The sequence below is a fragment of the Aquarana catesbeiana genome, linkage group LG09 (assembly GCF_042186555.1).
Source record: "Aquarana catesbeiana isolate 2022-GZ linkage group LG09, ASM4218655v1, whole genome shotgun sequence".
NCBI classification, from domain to species: domain Eukaryota; kingdom Metazoa; phylum Chordata; class Amphibia; order Anura; family Ranidae; genus Aquarana; species Aquarana catesbeiana.
This window is the reverse complement of record NC_133332.1, coordinates 68849302-68867330: the sequence shown is the minus strand read 5'-3', so window position 1 is coordinate 68867330 and position 18029 is coordinate 68849302. Positions and strand designations below refer to the sequence as shown.

The 18029-nt window shown below is 44.8% G+C and overlaps 1 protein-coding gene across 3 annotated transcripts in view; it reads left to right on the top strand.

The window, feature by feature from the left end:
* MAP4K1 (mitogen-activated protein kinase kinase kinase kinase 1) overlaps positions 1-18029 on the top strand; it is a 353135-nt gene that overhangs the window by 155445 nt on the left and 179661 nt on the right. The window contains exon 2 of one of the 3 annotated variants that reach the window (XM_073598730.1): positions 3061-3377. The exons of the other annotated variants lie outside the window; for them this stretch is intronic. The gene's annotated coding sequence lies outside the window, so the exon portion shown is untranslated. The remainder of the gene's footprint in view (positions 1-3060; positions 3378-18029) is intronic. 3 annotated transcript variants of the gene reach the window in all.

Here is an 18029-nt window from a genome sequence, read left to right as displayed (position 1 = left end):
TAGTCTCATCAGACCAGAGCACCTTCCTTCATACATTTTGGGAGTCTCCCACATGCCTTTTCACAAACTCAAAATGTGCCATTTTGTTTTTTGCTGAAAGTAATGGCTTTCTTCTGGCCACTCTGCCATAAAGCTCAACTCTATGGAGCTTTACAGATGTACATATATGTACAGATACTCCAGTCTCTGCTGTGGAACTCTGCAGCTCCTCCAGGGTTACCTTAGGTCTCTGTGCTGCCTCTCTGATTAATGCCCTCCTTGCCCTGTCCGTGAGTTTTGGTGTGCTGCCATCTCTTGGCAAGTTTGCTGTTGTGCCATGTTCTTTCCATTTGGTTATGATAGATTGGTACTTCTAGGGATCATCAAAGATTTGGATTTTTTTTTAACCTCCCGACTTCCTGACAGGCTCTGCATGTGGGGTGTACAAACACGCCGGAACTCATCCTTAGTCGCCCACCTGAGGCCTCACGACAGCAGACATAGCAACATTGCCTGGAAGGGCAGTGTGCCCTCCAGGCTGAACTAATCCGCTCTAGGAAAAGACCCCAAGCTCATTGTGCTCACAGAATATATACAGTTTCCCAGCCAGCATGCCTTCAGAGCCTACCTCTGGGATAGGTCAAGGCTGTATCAATATTCATGCTGCTACCAATCTACATAGCTCAACACTTATTTTTCAGAAACTTCTCAAGCTCTCTAGATGCAGAGGGAGCTATCAGACTGGCAGCAGCTGAACACACTAAGCAGACCTGACTAACAGAATGCAGCTGCACTGAGTACAGTGAGCAAACTATGCTTTTACCTAACAAACAATCACAGCCACACCAACTACAGTGTGGCAACTAAATTTACCTATCAAAACTAGCACCTGTTTTAGGAGGGCGCTACATCTGTTAAGGTTGATTTTCAGTTGGAAGTCTGCCCCCTTACAGATGGATAAAATATGGTGACTATTTGTTTCAATCAGTGGCGGCCCGTCCATAGAGGGCGCACGGGCACCGCCCCCCCCATCCATGCGTCCAGCCCCCTGATCTACATATCAGGATGCCGGACTAGGCACCCTGCCATTCAGGAGGCAGGTCGTGAGACCTGTTTCCCTATTGGACAAAGCATCGGGCGATCCTATTAGATGCCTAGCGTTTAGGACGGAGGAACAGAGAGGAGACACACGGCGATGGAAGCCTCGGGAGGAGCGAACACCAGCACCCCAGGAGAGGAGGAGAGTACACCACAGCCTGCCAGCCCTAGATCAGGTAGGTGCCTGACTGCTGCCTCCCCTTGGTGGGGGTTGGGGTTTGTCAGTGCCACGCCGCTGGCCTCCCGGAGGGAGGGGGGGTGGTGTCAGCGCCGCTCCGTGGTCCACCCAGGAGGGGGGTGCTGTCAGTGCTGCGCCACCAGCTGCCTGGAGGGGCGGGAGGGAGGTGCTTGTTTGCCCCCCCCAAATGAAAAACTTACCAGCCACCACGGGTGTCAGTGGTTACTTATCTGAGAGGCAGAAATTGCTAATTTCTCAGGGAACCCCTAGCAACCTCTGGCTGCCACAGAAGCTTGGTTAACCACTTGTCGCCCATATAACTTATACAGCGGCAAGGTTTTACTGGTGCCGTGCCCCGGATCAAGTACCTAGTATGTGATCCAACACTTTTGGGTCTGGGGCACGCACGCGTGCTGCCGCCGACCCACTTCCGCTGTAATTATACACAGTGGGACCTGATCTGTGGTTACCACGGACTCAATGCCTGCCGGCACCTGCCGATCATTCAGCACAGAGGCAGAATGGCAATCTGTCAGTAGGGGAGACATGGATCCTGAATTCCTGCAAAGCAGGGACAAGGATCCATGTCTCCCCCCTAGTAAAAGCACCTCCCAAACAGTACACACACTAGCTGGGCACATACTTAACCCTTTGATCGCCCCTGATATTTAACCCCTTCCCAGCCAGTATCATTAGTACAGTGACAGTGTATATTTTTAGCACTGATCACTGTGTTAGTGTCATTGGTCCCCCAAAAGTATCAGTGTCCAACTGTCCGTCGCAATATCGCAGTCCTGCTATAAGTCGCTGATCACTGCCATTACTAGTAAAAATAGATAGATAAATAAAAATATCCCATAGTTTGGAGACTAAATGGCTTTTGCGCAAACCAATCAATATACGTTTATAGGGATTTTTTTAACCAAAAATAAGTAGCAGAATACATATTGACCTAAATTTATGAAGAAGTTTGAATTTTTTACATTGGATATGTTTTAGCAGAAATTAAAACAATATTTTTTTTTTTCGAAATTTGTCGGTCTTTTTTTTGTTTATGGCGCAAAAAATAACCTCAGAGGTGATTAAATACCACCAAAAGAAAGTTCTATTTGTGGGATAAAGGATATACATTTTATTTATGTACAGCGTTGCACGACAGCGCAGTTGTCAGTTAAAGTAACGCAGTGCCGTATCTCAAAAAATTGCCTGGTCAGGAAGGGGTAAAGTGGTTAAGAAAGGCTGCCCTACATTAGATCATCCTGTGATAGGTCACATGAATGCGCCTCTGAAAAAAAAAATATTAGAGATCCACAAATGTATAGTGCTATACCTGTTTTATATTTAATCGTCCTGTTCTGGCTCTATGCTCTTACTGTATATGGGAGTGGAGATTCTTGTTGTTTTGTCATAGCCTTATGATATAATATTTCAAAGCAGGAATTATTGTTACCAGGGCTGCTTTCAAGGGTGACTATTGTTGTAATGTTTATCTTCAAGTACATCTTTTGTGGATTTAGAGCAGAACTAAAGCCTAAAAAATGCTAGGGGGACTTTGTATGTCTCTTCCTAGTGTGTTTTTTTTTATTTTTTGTGCACTGCCTGAAGAGCATGCACAGTGCTGTGTACTGTGTACTGTGTACAGTCGGCTCTCAACATCTCTAATAGACTTTCTTAAAAGGTAACTCCACTTTCGTGGGAAACAAAAATGGCAAATAAAGAAAAAATAATATACTGTATAAAATTGCGACATGAGTCATATTGTGATTCAATGTTATTAAAAATGACCTTTCCTTTTCAATCTACAGCTCTGTAATTTTCTGAAAATGCAATGTGTACAGAACGCCCCCCCAGAAACATCACTTCCTGCTTGTGTGATTGGTTCGCTGATTTTCCCAGAAGTCTGCACCAAGATACAAGTCAGATTTTCAGCATTCCCTGCAACAAAAATCTCATTTTTAGTGAAATACTTTCAATGGGAAATCACGGCTACAGGGATGCAGACCCAGCAGCTTTCCTCATTAGAGCCCTGCAGGTGCACAGCTGGTTGATAATTATGAAACAACTCCCATCAAACCCAGTCCGCACAGAGGAACAAACAGTGATTTCTTCAGAATAACAAAAGGTAGGAATCTGCAACAAAGTTTGTTAAAATCCTTGTACAAACAAAAGGAGTTGCCGTTTAACCTTTTTTTAAACATGGAGGAACCCATGAACACATTTCTTGTCTCCAGGAAGTTCTGCTAATAATTACTATATCTACAGCTCATGGTACATTAGTATGATGGTCACTGGGAAAAATACTCTCTACTCTTGTGATCATTGGGAAGAATCCCCCTCTTACAGATAGCTAAAGAGATCATTGGTGTCAGTGGTTACTTATCTGAGAGGCATAAATTGCTCATTGCTCAAGGAACCCCGAGCAACCTCAAGAGGAACCCTGCTTGGGAAAGGCTGCTCTATAAGATGTCAAGAATGGAGCCAAGGTGAAATGCTTAGGTGCCAAGGTGAAATGCTTACCTTCTTCCCTGTTCCTGAGATTTTACTGTGTGGTCCTGCCAAGCACCATGCAGCCTTTGCAAGCAAAACATCTTGGCTGGGTCTTCTTCCTACGGTGTATGCCTAATCATTCTCATGGAGGGTCTGTACTCCATTAGATGGCTGAAGGCCACCATTACTATGGGATATTTATAGAAATGGATGGGGCCGTGGCGTACATGCGCACTACCTGACTCTGCCACCTGGCCCAAAATGGACCTGGGATTGTGGAACAGTGGGCTGCAGTGATTGGGACATATAGTTTCACTTTAGGATATCAGTCATAGTGTACCAGGAGGCTGGAAGATCTATTTGCCAAATCTCAACCTCAATATAGAAAATTGGTCTTGGTTAGTGAAGCTACCCATCAAATTGGGGAACCAGTAGTAAGATGTAGGGGGCAGGAGGGAGTGTGCCATAGCACCCTGGTGTGCCTTCTGGGTTCTTCAGGGGTGCCTTGGCAAAATGCCCAAAAACTGTCAACAAGCTGACAGGTCTGTCAAGCCTGTCTTTTTGTTACACAAAGCCACATTTTTTTTTACTGTTATTTATTCGTTTCTCCTAGGGACATACATACAGGGGTTACCAATGCGACCCGGCCCCATGCTTCAGGCATTTATAGGAACCGTTCCTTCCATGTTGCCGCTGAATGCCCACTTCTTCTCCTCTCCCTTCTGCAGACATTCAGCGGCTGCAGGAAGGAAATGGAAGTCATCAGTTCCTCTACCTTCCGCTCCCGCCACCTCCCTATCCCTGTCCTGCTGCCCTGGGCCCCTGTGTGCCCCTGTGTGGTCCCCCTCACCCCCTGCAGCACTCTTGGGTTTTCCCCCTCCCACTGTGGGGTATGTGTCAGGATGGAGAGTGGGGAAGGGGCCGGTAAATGATACATTTACCTGCCCTTTCCTTGTCTTAATGAATGGAGTCAGTGATTGGTAGCAATCACTGACTCTGTTTTATTTTATTTTTTTTTAATTCAACGATGATGCATAGTATACTGTGTTTACTATGCTTCAGTGTATGAATAAACAGAAGGCTCTCTACAGAGCTATTCCTATTCATTCATTCTGTGCAGCTGAGGCTGCAGAGAAAGGGACTGATGAATTTGTCCTCAGTCCCTTTCTCTGTCTTAAAAGTGAGAAATCAGGGGTCTGTTTAGACCCCTGATATTTCACAAAAGCCCCCCAACTACTGACACCAATGGCAGAACTACCAGCGTCGCAAAGGTTGCACTTGCGACTGTGCTCTGGCGTTCCGCAGCTGTGGGGGGACCTCATGACAGCAAAAGGTGGCTCGCTGCGGGACCGTAATAAAGGGTCCCACGATGGGAGTAAAGGGCCCCAGGATCAGTGGGAAGGGTTCATGGTTTCTTGCACCAGGGCCCTGAATTTCTAGTTACGCCTCTGGTTTCTTCCCTTAACTTACATGGCCCTGGCTAAAAGTTCAACATAGAGAAGCTATATAGTATTGTGGGAGTATTATTTTTTACTTATTATAGGCTGAGAATGAAGAAAACTAAGATATTAACCACTTGCTTACTGGGCACTTAAACCCCCCTCCTGCCCAGACCAATTTTCAGCTTAAAGCACTGACGTACTTTGAATGACAATTGCGCGGCCATACAACACTGTACCCAAATGAAATTTTTATCATGTTTTTCACACAAATAGAGCTTTCTTTTGGTGGTATTTAATCACAGCTGGGATTTTTATTTCTTGCTAAACAAACAAAAGAAGATGGAAAATTTTGAAAAAAAAAATCATGTTTCATAGTTATAAAATTACAAAAAAAACAGGTAATTTTTCTCCTTAATATGCGCTGATGAGACGGCACTGTTGGGCACTGATAGGCGGCACTGTTGGGCACTGATAGGCGGTACTGTTGGGCACTGATAGGCTGCACTGGTGGGCACTGATAGGCTGCACTGATGGGTGGCACTGATAGGGGGCACTGATAGGTGGCACTGATGGGCGGCACTGATGGGCACTGGTAGGTGACACTGATGGACACTGATAGGTGGCACTGATGTGCAGATCTGTTGATGAGGCACTGATTGTGGGCACTGATGGGTGGCACTGTGGGCACTGTGGGCACTGATGGGTGGCACTGGTAGGCGGCACTGTTGTCTACTGTTAGGTTGCACTGGCAGGTGGCACAGGTAGGCACTAAGGAGCTGGCAGCAGCTCTCCGTGATCGGGACTGATGTCCCTCTCACGGCCTCTGGTGATCGCCTTTTTTTTTTCTTCTCGCTCTGTCAGCGTGAGGAGAAAAAATAGCCGATTACCGGCTCTGTTTACATCACATGATCAGCTGTCATTGGTTGACAGCTGATCACGTGGTAAGGGGTTGGGATCGACCCCTTACTCCGATCTGTGATCCAGCGAGTCTCATAGACCCGCTGATCAGGGCGCGCCGCGCACGTCCTGCAGGGGGTGCGAAGGCCGCTAGGGCACAGCAGGACGTCAATAACGTACTCCTGGCAAAGCAGGTCCACGCTGTAGCCGTCATTCGGCTATAGCACAGATCTGAATTACTTAATCAATGCTTGTGTGGATGACATCTAGAGGAAGAGGTGCCATATAGAAGTTTGTTTTGGTTAGGTCTGTGAGGGGTTTGACCCATTGTCAGATTTTTATTGCGGTCAGTGTCCCTTTTAGGGAAATTTCCCCTTACTACTTGTCAGGACTGGAAGTAATGAGTCCGTCCCTCCAATGGCTGAGGACAAAAACAAACATACATTTTTGTATTGCTGTTCTGGTGACACTTATACTGTCCATTACTTGTACAAGTGTTACAGGCACAGGAAGTAACAAAAAGTCTGAGAGAAACAAAAACTCTACGGAATCTATAATTCTTATCTGCTCCATCAAAAACTGAAAAAAAAAAAAAATTTTTTTTGTAATGTTGCGATTTAAAACACCCTTGGATAGCAAGCATTTAATATACACCAGTTTTTGCGCAAATGAAGACCTCGCAGGAACTTGTCCGGGGGAGAGAGAGAGAGCTCAGAGGGGAAAAAAAATCACTGTAGACCACACTTTTTTGGAAAAAGGAGGCTATGCCTCCGAAACACATCGTCCTGGCAGCTGCTATCCAAACAGTTTCTTGGATATCCAGCGGAGGTAGAGAGTCCTGATGAGTCCTGATGCCAGTTTTGCCTGAGCCACACATGCATTGTTCATTCCAGCCAGCAGTGTGTCAGCTGGGACAGTGTCCAGTCCTGGGGTTTGCAAGTGCCGCCAACAGAGCCTGGAGCTGGTTCAGCGAAGGAGCGGCGCCATCCATCCTCCTATGTCAGCAGAATTATGTGACAAGCGTGGTGCAAGATTATAATTGTGAGTGCAATTGTAGATTTTGTTTCTCTACATACACTCTGTTGTTAAAAGTATTGGGACGCCTGCCTTTACACACACATTAAATTTAATGGCATCTCAGTCATAGTCCGTAGGGTTCAATATTGAGTTGGCCCACCCTTTGCAGCTATAACAGCTTCAACTCTTCTGTGAAGTCTGTCCACAAGGTTTAGGTGTGTGTCTATGGGAATGTTTGACCATTCTTCCAGAAGCGCATTTGTGAGGCAAGGCACTGATGTTGGATGAGAAGGCCTGGCTCGCAGTTTCCTCTCTAATTCATCCCAAAGGTGTTCTATCGGGTTGAGGTCAGGACTCTGTGCAGGCCAGTCAAGTTTCTCCACCCCAAACTCGCTCATCCATGACTTTATGCACCTTGCTTTGTGCACTTGGTGGAGGGAGGATTATGGTGCAGGGTTGTTTTTCAGGGGTTGGGCTTGGCCCCTTAGTTCCAGTGAAAGGAACTCTTAAAGCGTCAGCATACCAAAACATTTTGGACAATTTCATGCTCCCAACTCTGTGGGAACAGTTTGGGGATGGCCCCTTCCTGTTCCAACATGACTGCGCACCAGTGACATTTAAAAAGCCAGTATTTGTATAGGAAATTCAGGGGCCCCCGCAGTTCACACTAATGCTGCAGCATAATCATGCTCTTTTCAGTGCATTCTTTTTAGTGTCTGTGCGCACGTTTTTGATGCTTTTTCATACTTTGTGCCTTTTTTTTTTTTCTTTCCTTTTTTTTTTGTAGGACCTTGCTAAAAACACCCAAAAAAACACGTGCATTCATTTTTCATGTGCTCCCATTGAAGTCTGCAAGGCCAAAAATGCACTATGCTGCACCAAAAAAAGTGTCTGCACCTTTTCAAAAATTGTTCTGCACCAGATGTTGCATTGATATGAACCACAGAGAATAATGTAATTTGCACTGTCATGTTGTGTGGTGCCGTGTAACAGCAGATGCAATAGAAATTGTACTAATGAGTACAGGGCCTTAAGATGCATTTTCACAGAAGGCACTGTATGTGCCATTTTATTCTTTCACTTGACCCTTCCCCCACACAGAACTGCGGGGGCCCCTGAATTTCCTATACAAATACTGGCTTTCTAAATGCCAGTATTTGTATATAAATGCCTCCACATAGCATGACAATTGGCAACAGGCACTCTGGCTCCGGCATTCAGACAACGCATGTGCTTATTCTCCCCATGTCTGAAGGGTTCTGGTGGTTCTCTGGAAGGGGGTGCTAATAATATGGCAACTTATGGTGCTCGCATTACAACTGTACTTTTATTCTATTTCACTTCAGGGTTTACTATAATTGAATTTTACCAAAAATATACCATGTTAACTAAATTTCCTAGTTTGTAATCATAATTTGAAATCTAATCTTCACCTTCATTTCCTCTTATTGGTAAAAATAAATGCCCTTTAAAAAAAATTTCAGTTCTGCTTTTCGATGGCAAAAAAATTGCCAGTTGCCCTTTTCTAAAGGTCTTGAGATCTCGTACCATACCATGTAAAAAGTGAAAGAAACTGAATAAGGGGAACTTGCCTTTGTATACAGTAAATGTACAGTAGAAACATAGAAGAGTGATGGCAGAAAAAAGAACAAGTGATCCATTGTGTCTGCCCTGTGTGTTTTGTTTTGTTTTGTTTTTTTTTTTTTTTTCTTCTTATAAACATTTATACAATATTTTTTTTTGTTAACTTTTTTTAGTCTGAGTATAGATCTATGTTTGTACCAAGCATATTTGAATCCACTTACTGTTGACTCTCCTCTACTGGGAGTCTATTCCAAGCATCAACTACCCCTTCGGTAAAATAATTCTTTCTAAGATTAGCTACAGGGCAGCACCTCTGCATCGGATCATGTGTGTGTGTGTGTGTGTGTGTGTGTATATATATATATATATATATATATATATATATATATATATATATATATATATATATATATATATATATATATATATTGTACAGTGGAACCTTGGTTTACGAGAAACGCGGTTAACAAGCGTTTTGAAAGATGAGCAACTTTTATTTTTATAAATGCTGACTCGGTTTGCGAGTGTTGTCTCGCAAAACGAGCAGGATTCAAGCCAATGGGGTGTGCAGTACCGCATTTGGCCAGAGGTGCGGGGGCGCAGGTGACACTTGGAATGGTTCGGAGCCATTTGGAAATACTCGGAAGCACTCGGAAATACTTGGAAAAACTCGAAAATACTCAGTTCCTGAGTGTTTCCGAGCCTTTTCGAGGGTTTCCGAGTACAGCCGAGCTCTCCCTAAATGTTTCCAAGGCTCTCCGGCGCCCCCTCACCTCGGGCCACATGCGGTATTGCATCCAATAGAAGTCAATGCGGAATTAATTATCTTCGATTCCTTTGACTTCTGTGGGGAAACTCGCTTTGATATGCGAGTGCTTTGGATTACAGGCATTCTCCTGGAACAGATTATGCTCGTAATCCAAGATTCCACTGTATATGTATGTATGTATGTGTGTGAGATATATATATATATATATATATATATATATATATGCAGTATCTCACAAAAGTGAGTACACCCCTCTCATTTTTGTAAATATTTTATTATATCTTTTTGTGTGACAACACTGAAGAAATGACACTTTGCTACAATGTAAAGTAGTGAGTGTACAGCTTGTATAACAGTGACAATTTGCCGTCCCCTCAAAATAACTCAACACACAGCCATTAATGTCTAAACCGCTGGCAACAAAAGTGAGTACACCCCTAAGTGAAAATGTCCAAATTGGGCCCAATTAGCCATTTTCCCTCCCCAGTGTCATGTGACTAGTTAGTGTTAGAGTCGGTTCACACTGAGGCAGCACGACTTGCAGCACGACTGCCTCAGACGACTTGAACACGACTGCAGCGGCGACTTGCAAAATGACTTCTATATAGAAGTCAATGCAAGTCGCCTCAAGTCGCCCCCAAAGTAGTACAGGAACCTTTTTCTAAGTCGGAGCGACTTGCATCGCTCCAATTAGAATGGTTCCATTGTACAGAACGGGATGCTACTTGTCAGGCAGCTAAGTCGCCTGACAAGTCGTCCTAGTGTGAACCGGCTGTTACAAGGTCTTTGGTGTAAATGGGGAGCAGGTGTGTTAAATTTGGTGTTATCGCTCTCACTCTCTCATACTGGTCACTGGAAGTTCAACATGGCACCTCATGGCAAAGAACTCTCTGAGGATCTGAAAAAAAAGAATTGTTGCTCTACATAAAGATGGCCTAGGCTATAGGCCATAGGCTGTACACTCACTACTTTACATTGTAGCAAAGTGTCATTTCTTCAGTGTTGTCACATGAAAAGATATAATAAAATATTTACGAAAATGTGAGGGGTGCACTCACCAGTGTTGCCAGCCTACCAGATTGAAATTTACTGGCACGACACCCCAAATTTCCTGGCACAGCCAAGTTTTTAGTAGACCCCTTTCACACTGGGGAGCTTTGCATGCGATACAACGCTAAAAATAGCGCCTGCAAAGCGCCCTGAAAGAGCTGCTCCTCACACTCCAGTGTGAAAGCCCGAGGGCACACTGGAGCGATGCGCTGGCAGGACGGTAAAAAAAGTCCTGCTAGCAGCATCTTTGGAGCGGCGAAGGAGCGTGTATACGCCCATACTAATGCCCATACTACCATTATAGGAGCATTTTTTAAGCATTAGAAATTTAGTCAAGTGTGAACAAGCCCTTACTCTATCCAAAATGGGAAAAAAAGTTTGGGCTATAGTTCTACTTTAGATATACCTACTTATCTCTCATTTGCAGAAATTCTGACTTTTATATATGTGTTACCTGCCCACCAATAATATTCAAACCAGCCATGGAGGCTTGTATCTGACTAGAGATACAAAGAGGAAGCCTCATTGCAATGATTCAGGAAGAAAACCCACCCACTAGACATGTGGGAAGCATTATATCATCTAGCTGTTGTTGGTTTACATGGAAAATAGGTTACAGTTAAATGATGGGACTTCCTGTCTTTGGCAAAGCTTCACTAATTTATAAGTAGCTTTAGCAGTTCATAGATTTTTGCTGTGTAGACAGGAGCCAGGGCCAGATTTAGAGTCTGATGTGGGGGTACAGTAAAAAATGCCAGGGGGGCAGAGGATGCAAGGTCAGCAGGGCAGTGTATTGGAGTCAGTACGGCAGTGTACAGGGGTTAGCAGGGCAGAGTACAGTGGGTTGTAAAGGCAGTGTACAGGGGTTAGCAGGGCACAGTACAGTGGGTTGTAAAGGCAGTGTACAGGGATTAGCAGGGCAGAGTACAGTGGGTTGTAAAGGCAGAGTACAGTGGGTTGTAAAGGCGGTGTACAGGGGTTAGCAGGGCAGAGTACAGTGGGTTGTAAAGGCAGTGTACAGGGGTTAGCAGGGCAGAGTACAGTGGGTTGTAAAGGCAGTGTACAGGGGTTAGCAGGGCAGAGTACAGTGGGTTGTAAAGGCAGTGTACAGGGATTAGCAGGGCAGAGTACAGTGGGTTGTAAAGGCAGAGTACAGTGGGTTGTAAAGGCAGAGTACAGTGGGTTGTAAAGGCGGTGTACAGGGGTTAGCAGGGCAGAGTACAGTGGGTTGTAAAGGCAGTGTACAGGGGTTAGCAGGGCAGAGTACAGTGGGTTGTAAAGGCAGTGTACAGGGGTTAGCAGGGCAGAGTACAGTGGGTTGTAAAGGCAGTGTACAGGGATTAGCAGGGCAGAGTACAGTGGGTTGTAAAGGCAGTGTACAGGGATTAGCAGGGCAGAGTACAGTGGGTTGTAAAGGCAGAGTACAGTGGGTTGTAAAGGCAGTGTACAGGGGTTAGCAGGGCAGAGTACAGTGGGTTGTAAAGGCAGTGTACAGGGGTTAGCAGGGCAGAGTACAGTGGGTTGTAAAGGCAGAGTACAGTGGGTTGTAAAGGCAGTGTACAGGGGTTAGCAGGGCAGAGTACAGTGGGTTGTAAAGGCAGTGTACAGGGGTTAGCAGGGCAGAGTACAGTGGGTTGTAAAGGCAGTGTACAGGGATTAGCAGGGCAGAGTACAGTGGGTTGTAAAGGCAGAGTACAGTGGGTTGTAAAGGCGGTGTACAGGGGTTAGCAGGGCAGAGTACAGTGGGTTGTAAAGGCAGTGTACAGGGGTTAGCAGGGCAGAGTACAGTGGGTTGTAAAGGCAGTGTACAGTCGTTAGCAGGGCAGAGTACAGTGGGTTCTAAAGGCAGTGTACAGGGGTTAGCAGGGCAGCAGACCAGACAGGGGGCAGTGGAGTGTACAGGGGGTCAGCAGGGCCGTGTACAGGTGGTCAGTAGGACAGGGGACAGGAATCAGCAGGGCAGAGGATGGGAGGTCAGCAGGGAAGTGTACAGGTGGTCAGTAGGACAGGGGGCAGGGGACAGGAATCAGCAGGGCAGAGGATGGGAGGTCAGCAGGGAAGTGTACAGGTGGTCAGCAGCGTCAAGGACTAGGGCCAGCAGGGCAGTGTACCGGAGGTCAGCAAAATAGAGGACAGGGGTCAATAGGGCAGAGTGCAGGGGCTGGCAGAGAAGAGGATGGGGTTACTGGTGGTAGAGCACTCAGCAGAGCTCCTCCTTCTATCCCCACACTGTACACAGCCTGGGAACTCAGCTGATCTCTTCCTCCCAACACAGAACATAGCTGAGATCAGATCCCCTTACAGACACAGCCTCAGTCTGCACAGTGTGTAGCTGGCTACTGCAGCCTTGCTACTATTCTGATCTGGGAATTTCAAATTCTCCCCAAACAAAAATGCAAAAATTTCCTCTCCGAGCACAAAAAATTCCTCCTCCCAGCACAACCCCCCCCCATCCTGCCTCCCAGCTAAAATCCCACCTTATTCCCCCCCTCCTAGCACAAATCTCCGTCACCCAAAAAATCACCCCTCCTAGCCCACCTCCTCTTTCTTCTCAAATTTCCCATCCTAGAACAAATCCCCCCTCCAGTCCCCTCTATTAGCTCAAATTCCCCCCCCCCCCCCACCCCTCAAATCCTCTCCCTTCAATCTCCCCTCCTAGGACAAATTCCACCCAATAACTCCTGCTAGCACAACCCCCTCCAAGTTACCCTTTCCAGCCAAAATCCTTCCTCCCTAACATGAATCCCTCCCAATCCCCCCTCCTACCATGAATCCCCAGTCCCCCCTCTTAGCACACATCCCACCACCCTCCTCCTAACACAAATTCCCAAATCCCCCCCAATAACCATTACCCTTTCCAGCACAAATCGCCCCCCCCCCCATCCCCCCTATTACAAGTAAATACAGCAACTACTACATGAAAATCTGTATATCTGGTGCCCGAGATATCCAGTCTGCTAAAGTGGATGACTGTTACAAACACTATGGGAGAGATTTACTAAAACTGGTGCGCATAGAATCTGGTGCAGCTCTGCATAGTAACCAATCAGCTTTTAGGTTTTATTGTCAAAGTTTAACTGGACAAGCTGAAGTTAGAAGCTGATTGGTTACTATGCACAACGGCACCAGATTCTGTGTGCACCAGTTTTCATAAATTTTCATAAATTTCCCCCAATGTAATGGGATGGGGTCCACTTATGAATTGTTTGCCTAGGGTCCCCCATTGTGTCAAACGTGTGCATAATCCCTTTGCATTGAGCTAATTATAAATGCAGTGACATCACGGCTGCTCTCATAGGCTGGAGTGTATTGTCAACGTGTTTTTTCTTTTCTTTTTTTTTTTTTAAAGCAACGCTGTAGCCGCGGCTGCTTTCTCTGAGCAGAACACGATTGTGTTTTTTTTTTTTTTAAAGCCAAGAATAAACTTATAAAAATTCCACACTAAGCCGATAATTTCTAGATCAGCTCAGGGAGGAAGCCTGTGGGAAATGCTTGGTACCTCTGACACGTGCGGCATTGTTTTCTGACAGGTAACCGCAAAGAAGGAGACATGCAAGATCTTTCAAACAAATCTTAAAATTAATGTACAGCCAAAACTTTTTTAGTTTTTAATAGAGTGGTGAGGGCTTAGAGCCCCTGTCAGGTGTTTATTGCTGCTCTTGTCAGACCAGGGTAGCTAGAATCCAGAAACGGAAAGATTGCATCAAACCACAAATGAGTCCAAGGAAACTTTAATCGTTCGTTAAATAATTGGAAAAAAAGTAGCCAACCGTCTAACAATTTAGATGTTGGATTTTAAAAGCAGCGGTGAGCCTGCTGATCTCACAGGTTTGCTAATCTGACAGAGCACCGCTGCTTTTAAAATTCAACATCAAAACAGTCAGACGGATTTCAAAATACAGAATTTCACTATAAAAGCTCCATTTACTGGTAAAAATAAGTGTGAAATACATGAGTCTGGTGGCTGTAACAAGATATCCGCTTGCCGGTTTCTCACTGTATCTTTACTGTGGACGAGTGCGTTGGTGTAGCAAGATAGCCGTGACGGAACGTCCCTTCCATTTAGGGTTGTCATCCGTCTGGGATGCACCCGGACAGTTCAGGTTTGAAATCATGCGTCTGGGTTTCAAACTGCCTGAAACCCAGACACATTATTTAGTCTGGACTATGGCCTCCCAGCAGGGTTGCTGGTTCCAGTTGTCTAAGCTGAGAGTGTCTGTTACACTCTTTCACACTGCCCAAAGCCAGCACAAACAACCCCCCCCCCCCCACATACAGATGGGAGAGGAGAGAGGGCTCGATCTGCACCTCTTCCTCCCACCCCTACCCCTCTGTGTCTGCCCACACTCCAATCCCCAGCACTGTGCCTCAGAAAAGGAAAGTGGGGGCCCTAAATTTTGAAGTCCAGCAGCCTCAGATTTATCTGGATAATGGGTGCTGACTGCCAAGGGGTGAGTGAGCTCACCATCCATCCCTGTCTGTGACTGAAATCCCCCCCCCCCTTCTCTCTCCTGCCTCTGAGTGAGTACACTAAGGTAAATCAGGGTTCTCATAGCACCCCTTATATCACAGTTCCCCTTTACACCAGAGGCCACAGTTTTCCCCTTACATCAGAGTCCTCTCTGTACATCAGAGTTCTCAGTGTTCCCCCTTAAATAAGGGTTCCCAGAACATCCCTTATATTAGAGTCCCCAGAGTTCTCCCTTACATCAGAGTCTGCAGAGTCCCGATTTACAGTGTACAGTGGGAATCCACTCACTGTGTGGATTCAGATGTAAAAGGGGAACTCTGTGGACTCTGATGTAAAGGGGGACTCTTGTGATTAACTTCATACGATTATAAATGTTATTTACTGTAATTGCAAAATATATGTATGGTTTTTACTATTAAAAAAATTGCTGTGTGCCGCTAAAGTGTTCGGGTTTGACTTGAAGAAAAGGTGGCAACCCTACTTCCGTTACAAAATCTGACGGGTCGCCTAATCAGATGAAACACCTGCATACCTAAACCAAGGACAGACAGATTCCAGGAAGTAAATGCTACATTAATCATCTGCCCTTACTCATGATGGCCATGGCTATAAATGCTAGGGTGTGTTTTTAAAAGTGATTTCTCAGCAAAAAAAAGCATGGGGACATGGATGGATGAGTTTGATTTGAATTGTAAAAAATGTATTGCTAGCATTTTACTATAGTTCCGAAATCTGACGGGTCGCCTAATCTGACGAAACACAGGCAGGAGGATGTGCTTAGCTGAGAAAACCCCTCCTAAAGACTGCAGTGATGTATGATCATTTGCATGGGCCTGGAAACCAGGAAGCAGCTGAAGAAATGTAAAAAAAAAACGTTTAAAACAAGTAAACTTTGTGATAAACTTTCCTATTTAGTAATGCTAACAGCATGAGGATTTAAATAGTCAATGTTGATTGAGAGAGTGAAGTTCCAGGTATGGTTACTTTTTATATAGTTACATTGGTCTAGCATGGTCAGATGTAACGATGCATATACCATACCTGGCCAATGCCCCTGGAAGCTGGAAATCATTGAAGTAGACACTGTTACTCCAGTGATCTCCTATTACTTCTGACTCCTATGCAGAGCAGCTTGCCTGCTGCATTCTGAACACAGGAGGTCGGCCACTCAGCACAGGCACCGCTCAGAGAATGCTTTGCATTTTCAGAATGAATGCAAGACATTCTGAAGTTTGAGGTGGAGAGGGTGGGCTGTGACGTCAGTGTAACCCAATGCTGTATACACATTTGCTGGCAGGAGACATGCTATCAGGAGAAGAGAGCAGAGTGGCTCAGAGTTGTTGACTTAAGTGTGTGACTGCTCCTTCATTGACCGATCAGCAGACCGCAAGCTTACATAGTTACATATAGTTACATACTGTAAGTCCATCTAGTTCAACCAATAAAAGGGGAAAATAAATCATACAATCTTATATACACAATCCTATACCCACAGTTAATCCAGAGGAAGGCAAAAAACCCAGCAAAGCATGATCCAGTTTTCTCCAGCAGGGGAAAAAATCCTTCCTGATCCTCCAAGAGCCAATCAGATTTTCCCTGGATCAACTTTACCTATAGATATTACTATATTAGTATCCAGTTATATTATGTACGTTTAGGAAAGAGTCCAGGCCTCCAGAACCAGCTCTTGAGGAAGTCTATTTCACATTTTCACAGCTCGTCCTGTTAAAGAAACCATTCCGTATTTGGAGAATAAGTCTTTTCCTCCAGACTTAGAGTGCCCCTTATCCTCTGTGGTGACCTTAAAGTGAATAACTCAACAAGTTCACTATATGGACCACTTATGTATTTGTCCATGTTGATCATATCCCCCATTAATCTCCTCTTCTCTAGAGGGAATAAATTCAGTTTCTCTAATATTTTCTCATAGCTGAGCTCCTCCATGCCTCTTATCAGATGGGTTGTCCTTCTCTGTACTTTCTCCAGTTCCCAATATGCTTTTTGTGAATTGGTGTCCAAAATTTAACTGCATATTCCAGATGAGGTCTTACTAATGATTTGTACAGGGGCAAAATGATATCTCTCTCTCGGGAGTCCATACCTCTCTTAATACAAGACAGGACTTTGCTCACTTTGGAAACTGAAACTTGGCATTGCATGTTATTATTGAGCTTATGATCTACCAGAACACCCAGATCCTTCTCCACCATTGATTCCCCCAGTTGTACTCCCCCTAGTACACTGATCCTTGGGGTACACCACTGATAACCTTAGACCATTCAGAGTAAGAATCATTAACTACTACTCTCTGAATTCGTTTTTTTAGCCAGTTTTCTATCCATTTACAAACTGATCTTAGCAGGCCTGTAGACTTTACCTTACACATGAGCTGTGTGGGGAACTTTGTCAAACGCTTTTGCAAAATCCAAGTATACCACGTCCACAGCCACCCCTCTGTCCAAGGTTTTACTTACCTCCTCATAAAAAGAAATCAGATTTGTCTGACAACTCCTGTCTTTCATGATTCCATGCCGTCTGTTGCTTAAAATATTTATTGTAGTAGGCCTAGGAATGTTGAATCCTCAATACTAACATCTACACATCAAGGCATTTTGAAATTTGCATAACTCCTCAGAGGGAGACCACTGTTTGCATCAGGGCTGAGGACTCTGGAAATGAGTATTGAGTCAGGGTGCTGCAGTGTTTTCAGGAAGCTACAGCAAGGTACAGCACCCTGATCTGCCTGCATTACATAGAGAATCAAAAAGACCCGGTGATGCCATCACTGTGTCTATAATAAGGTATGTAATTAAACCAGAAAGGTTTTTATTTAAAAATTAAATAGCATGTCGATAAGGGTATAAAGGAGGAACCAGGAAAGCCAAAATATAAGCAGAATAAACTTCAGCTTTAAAGTATAACAGATATACTGAACAGAAACGGGAACAAATAAACTCCGAATGCAAAAGAGTGACATGCAAAACAATGCACCAGCTTAAAATATATTCAAAATACGTGCCTTATTGTTAGCATACATTTTACTGAAGTATAATATAA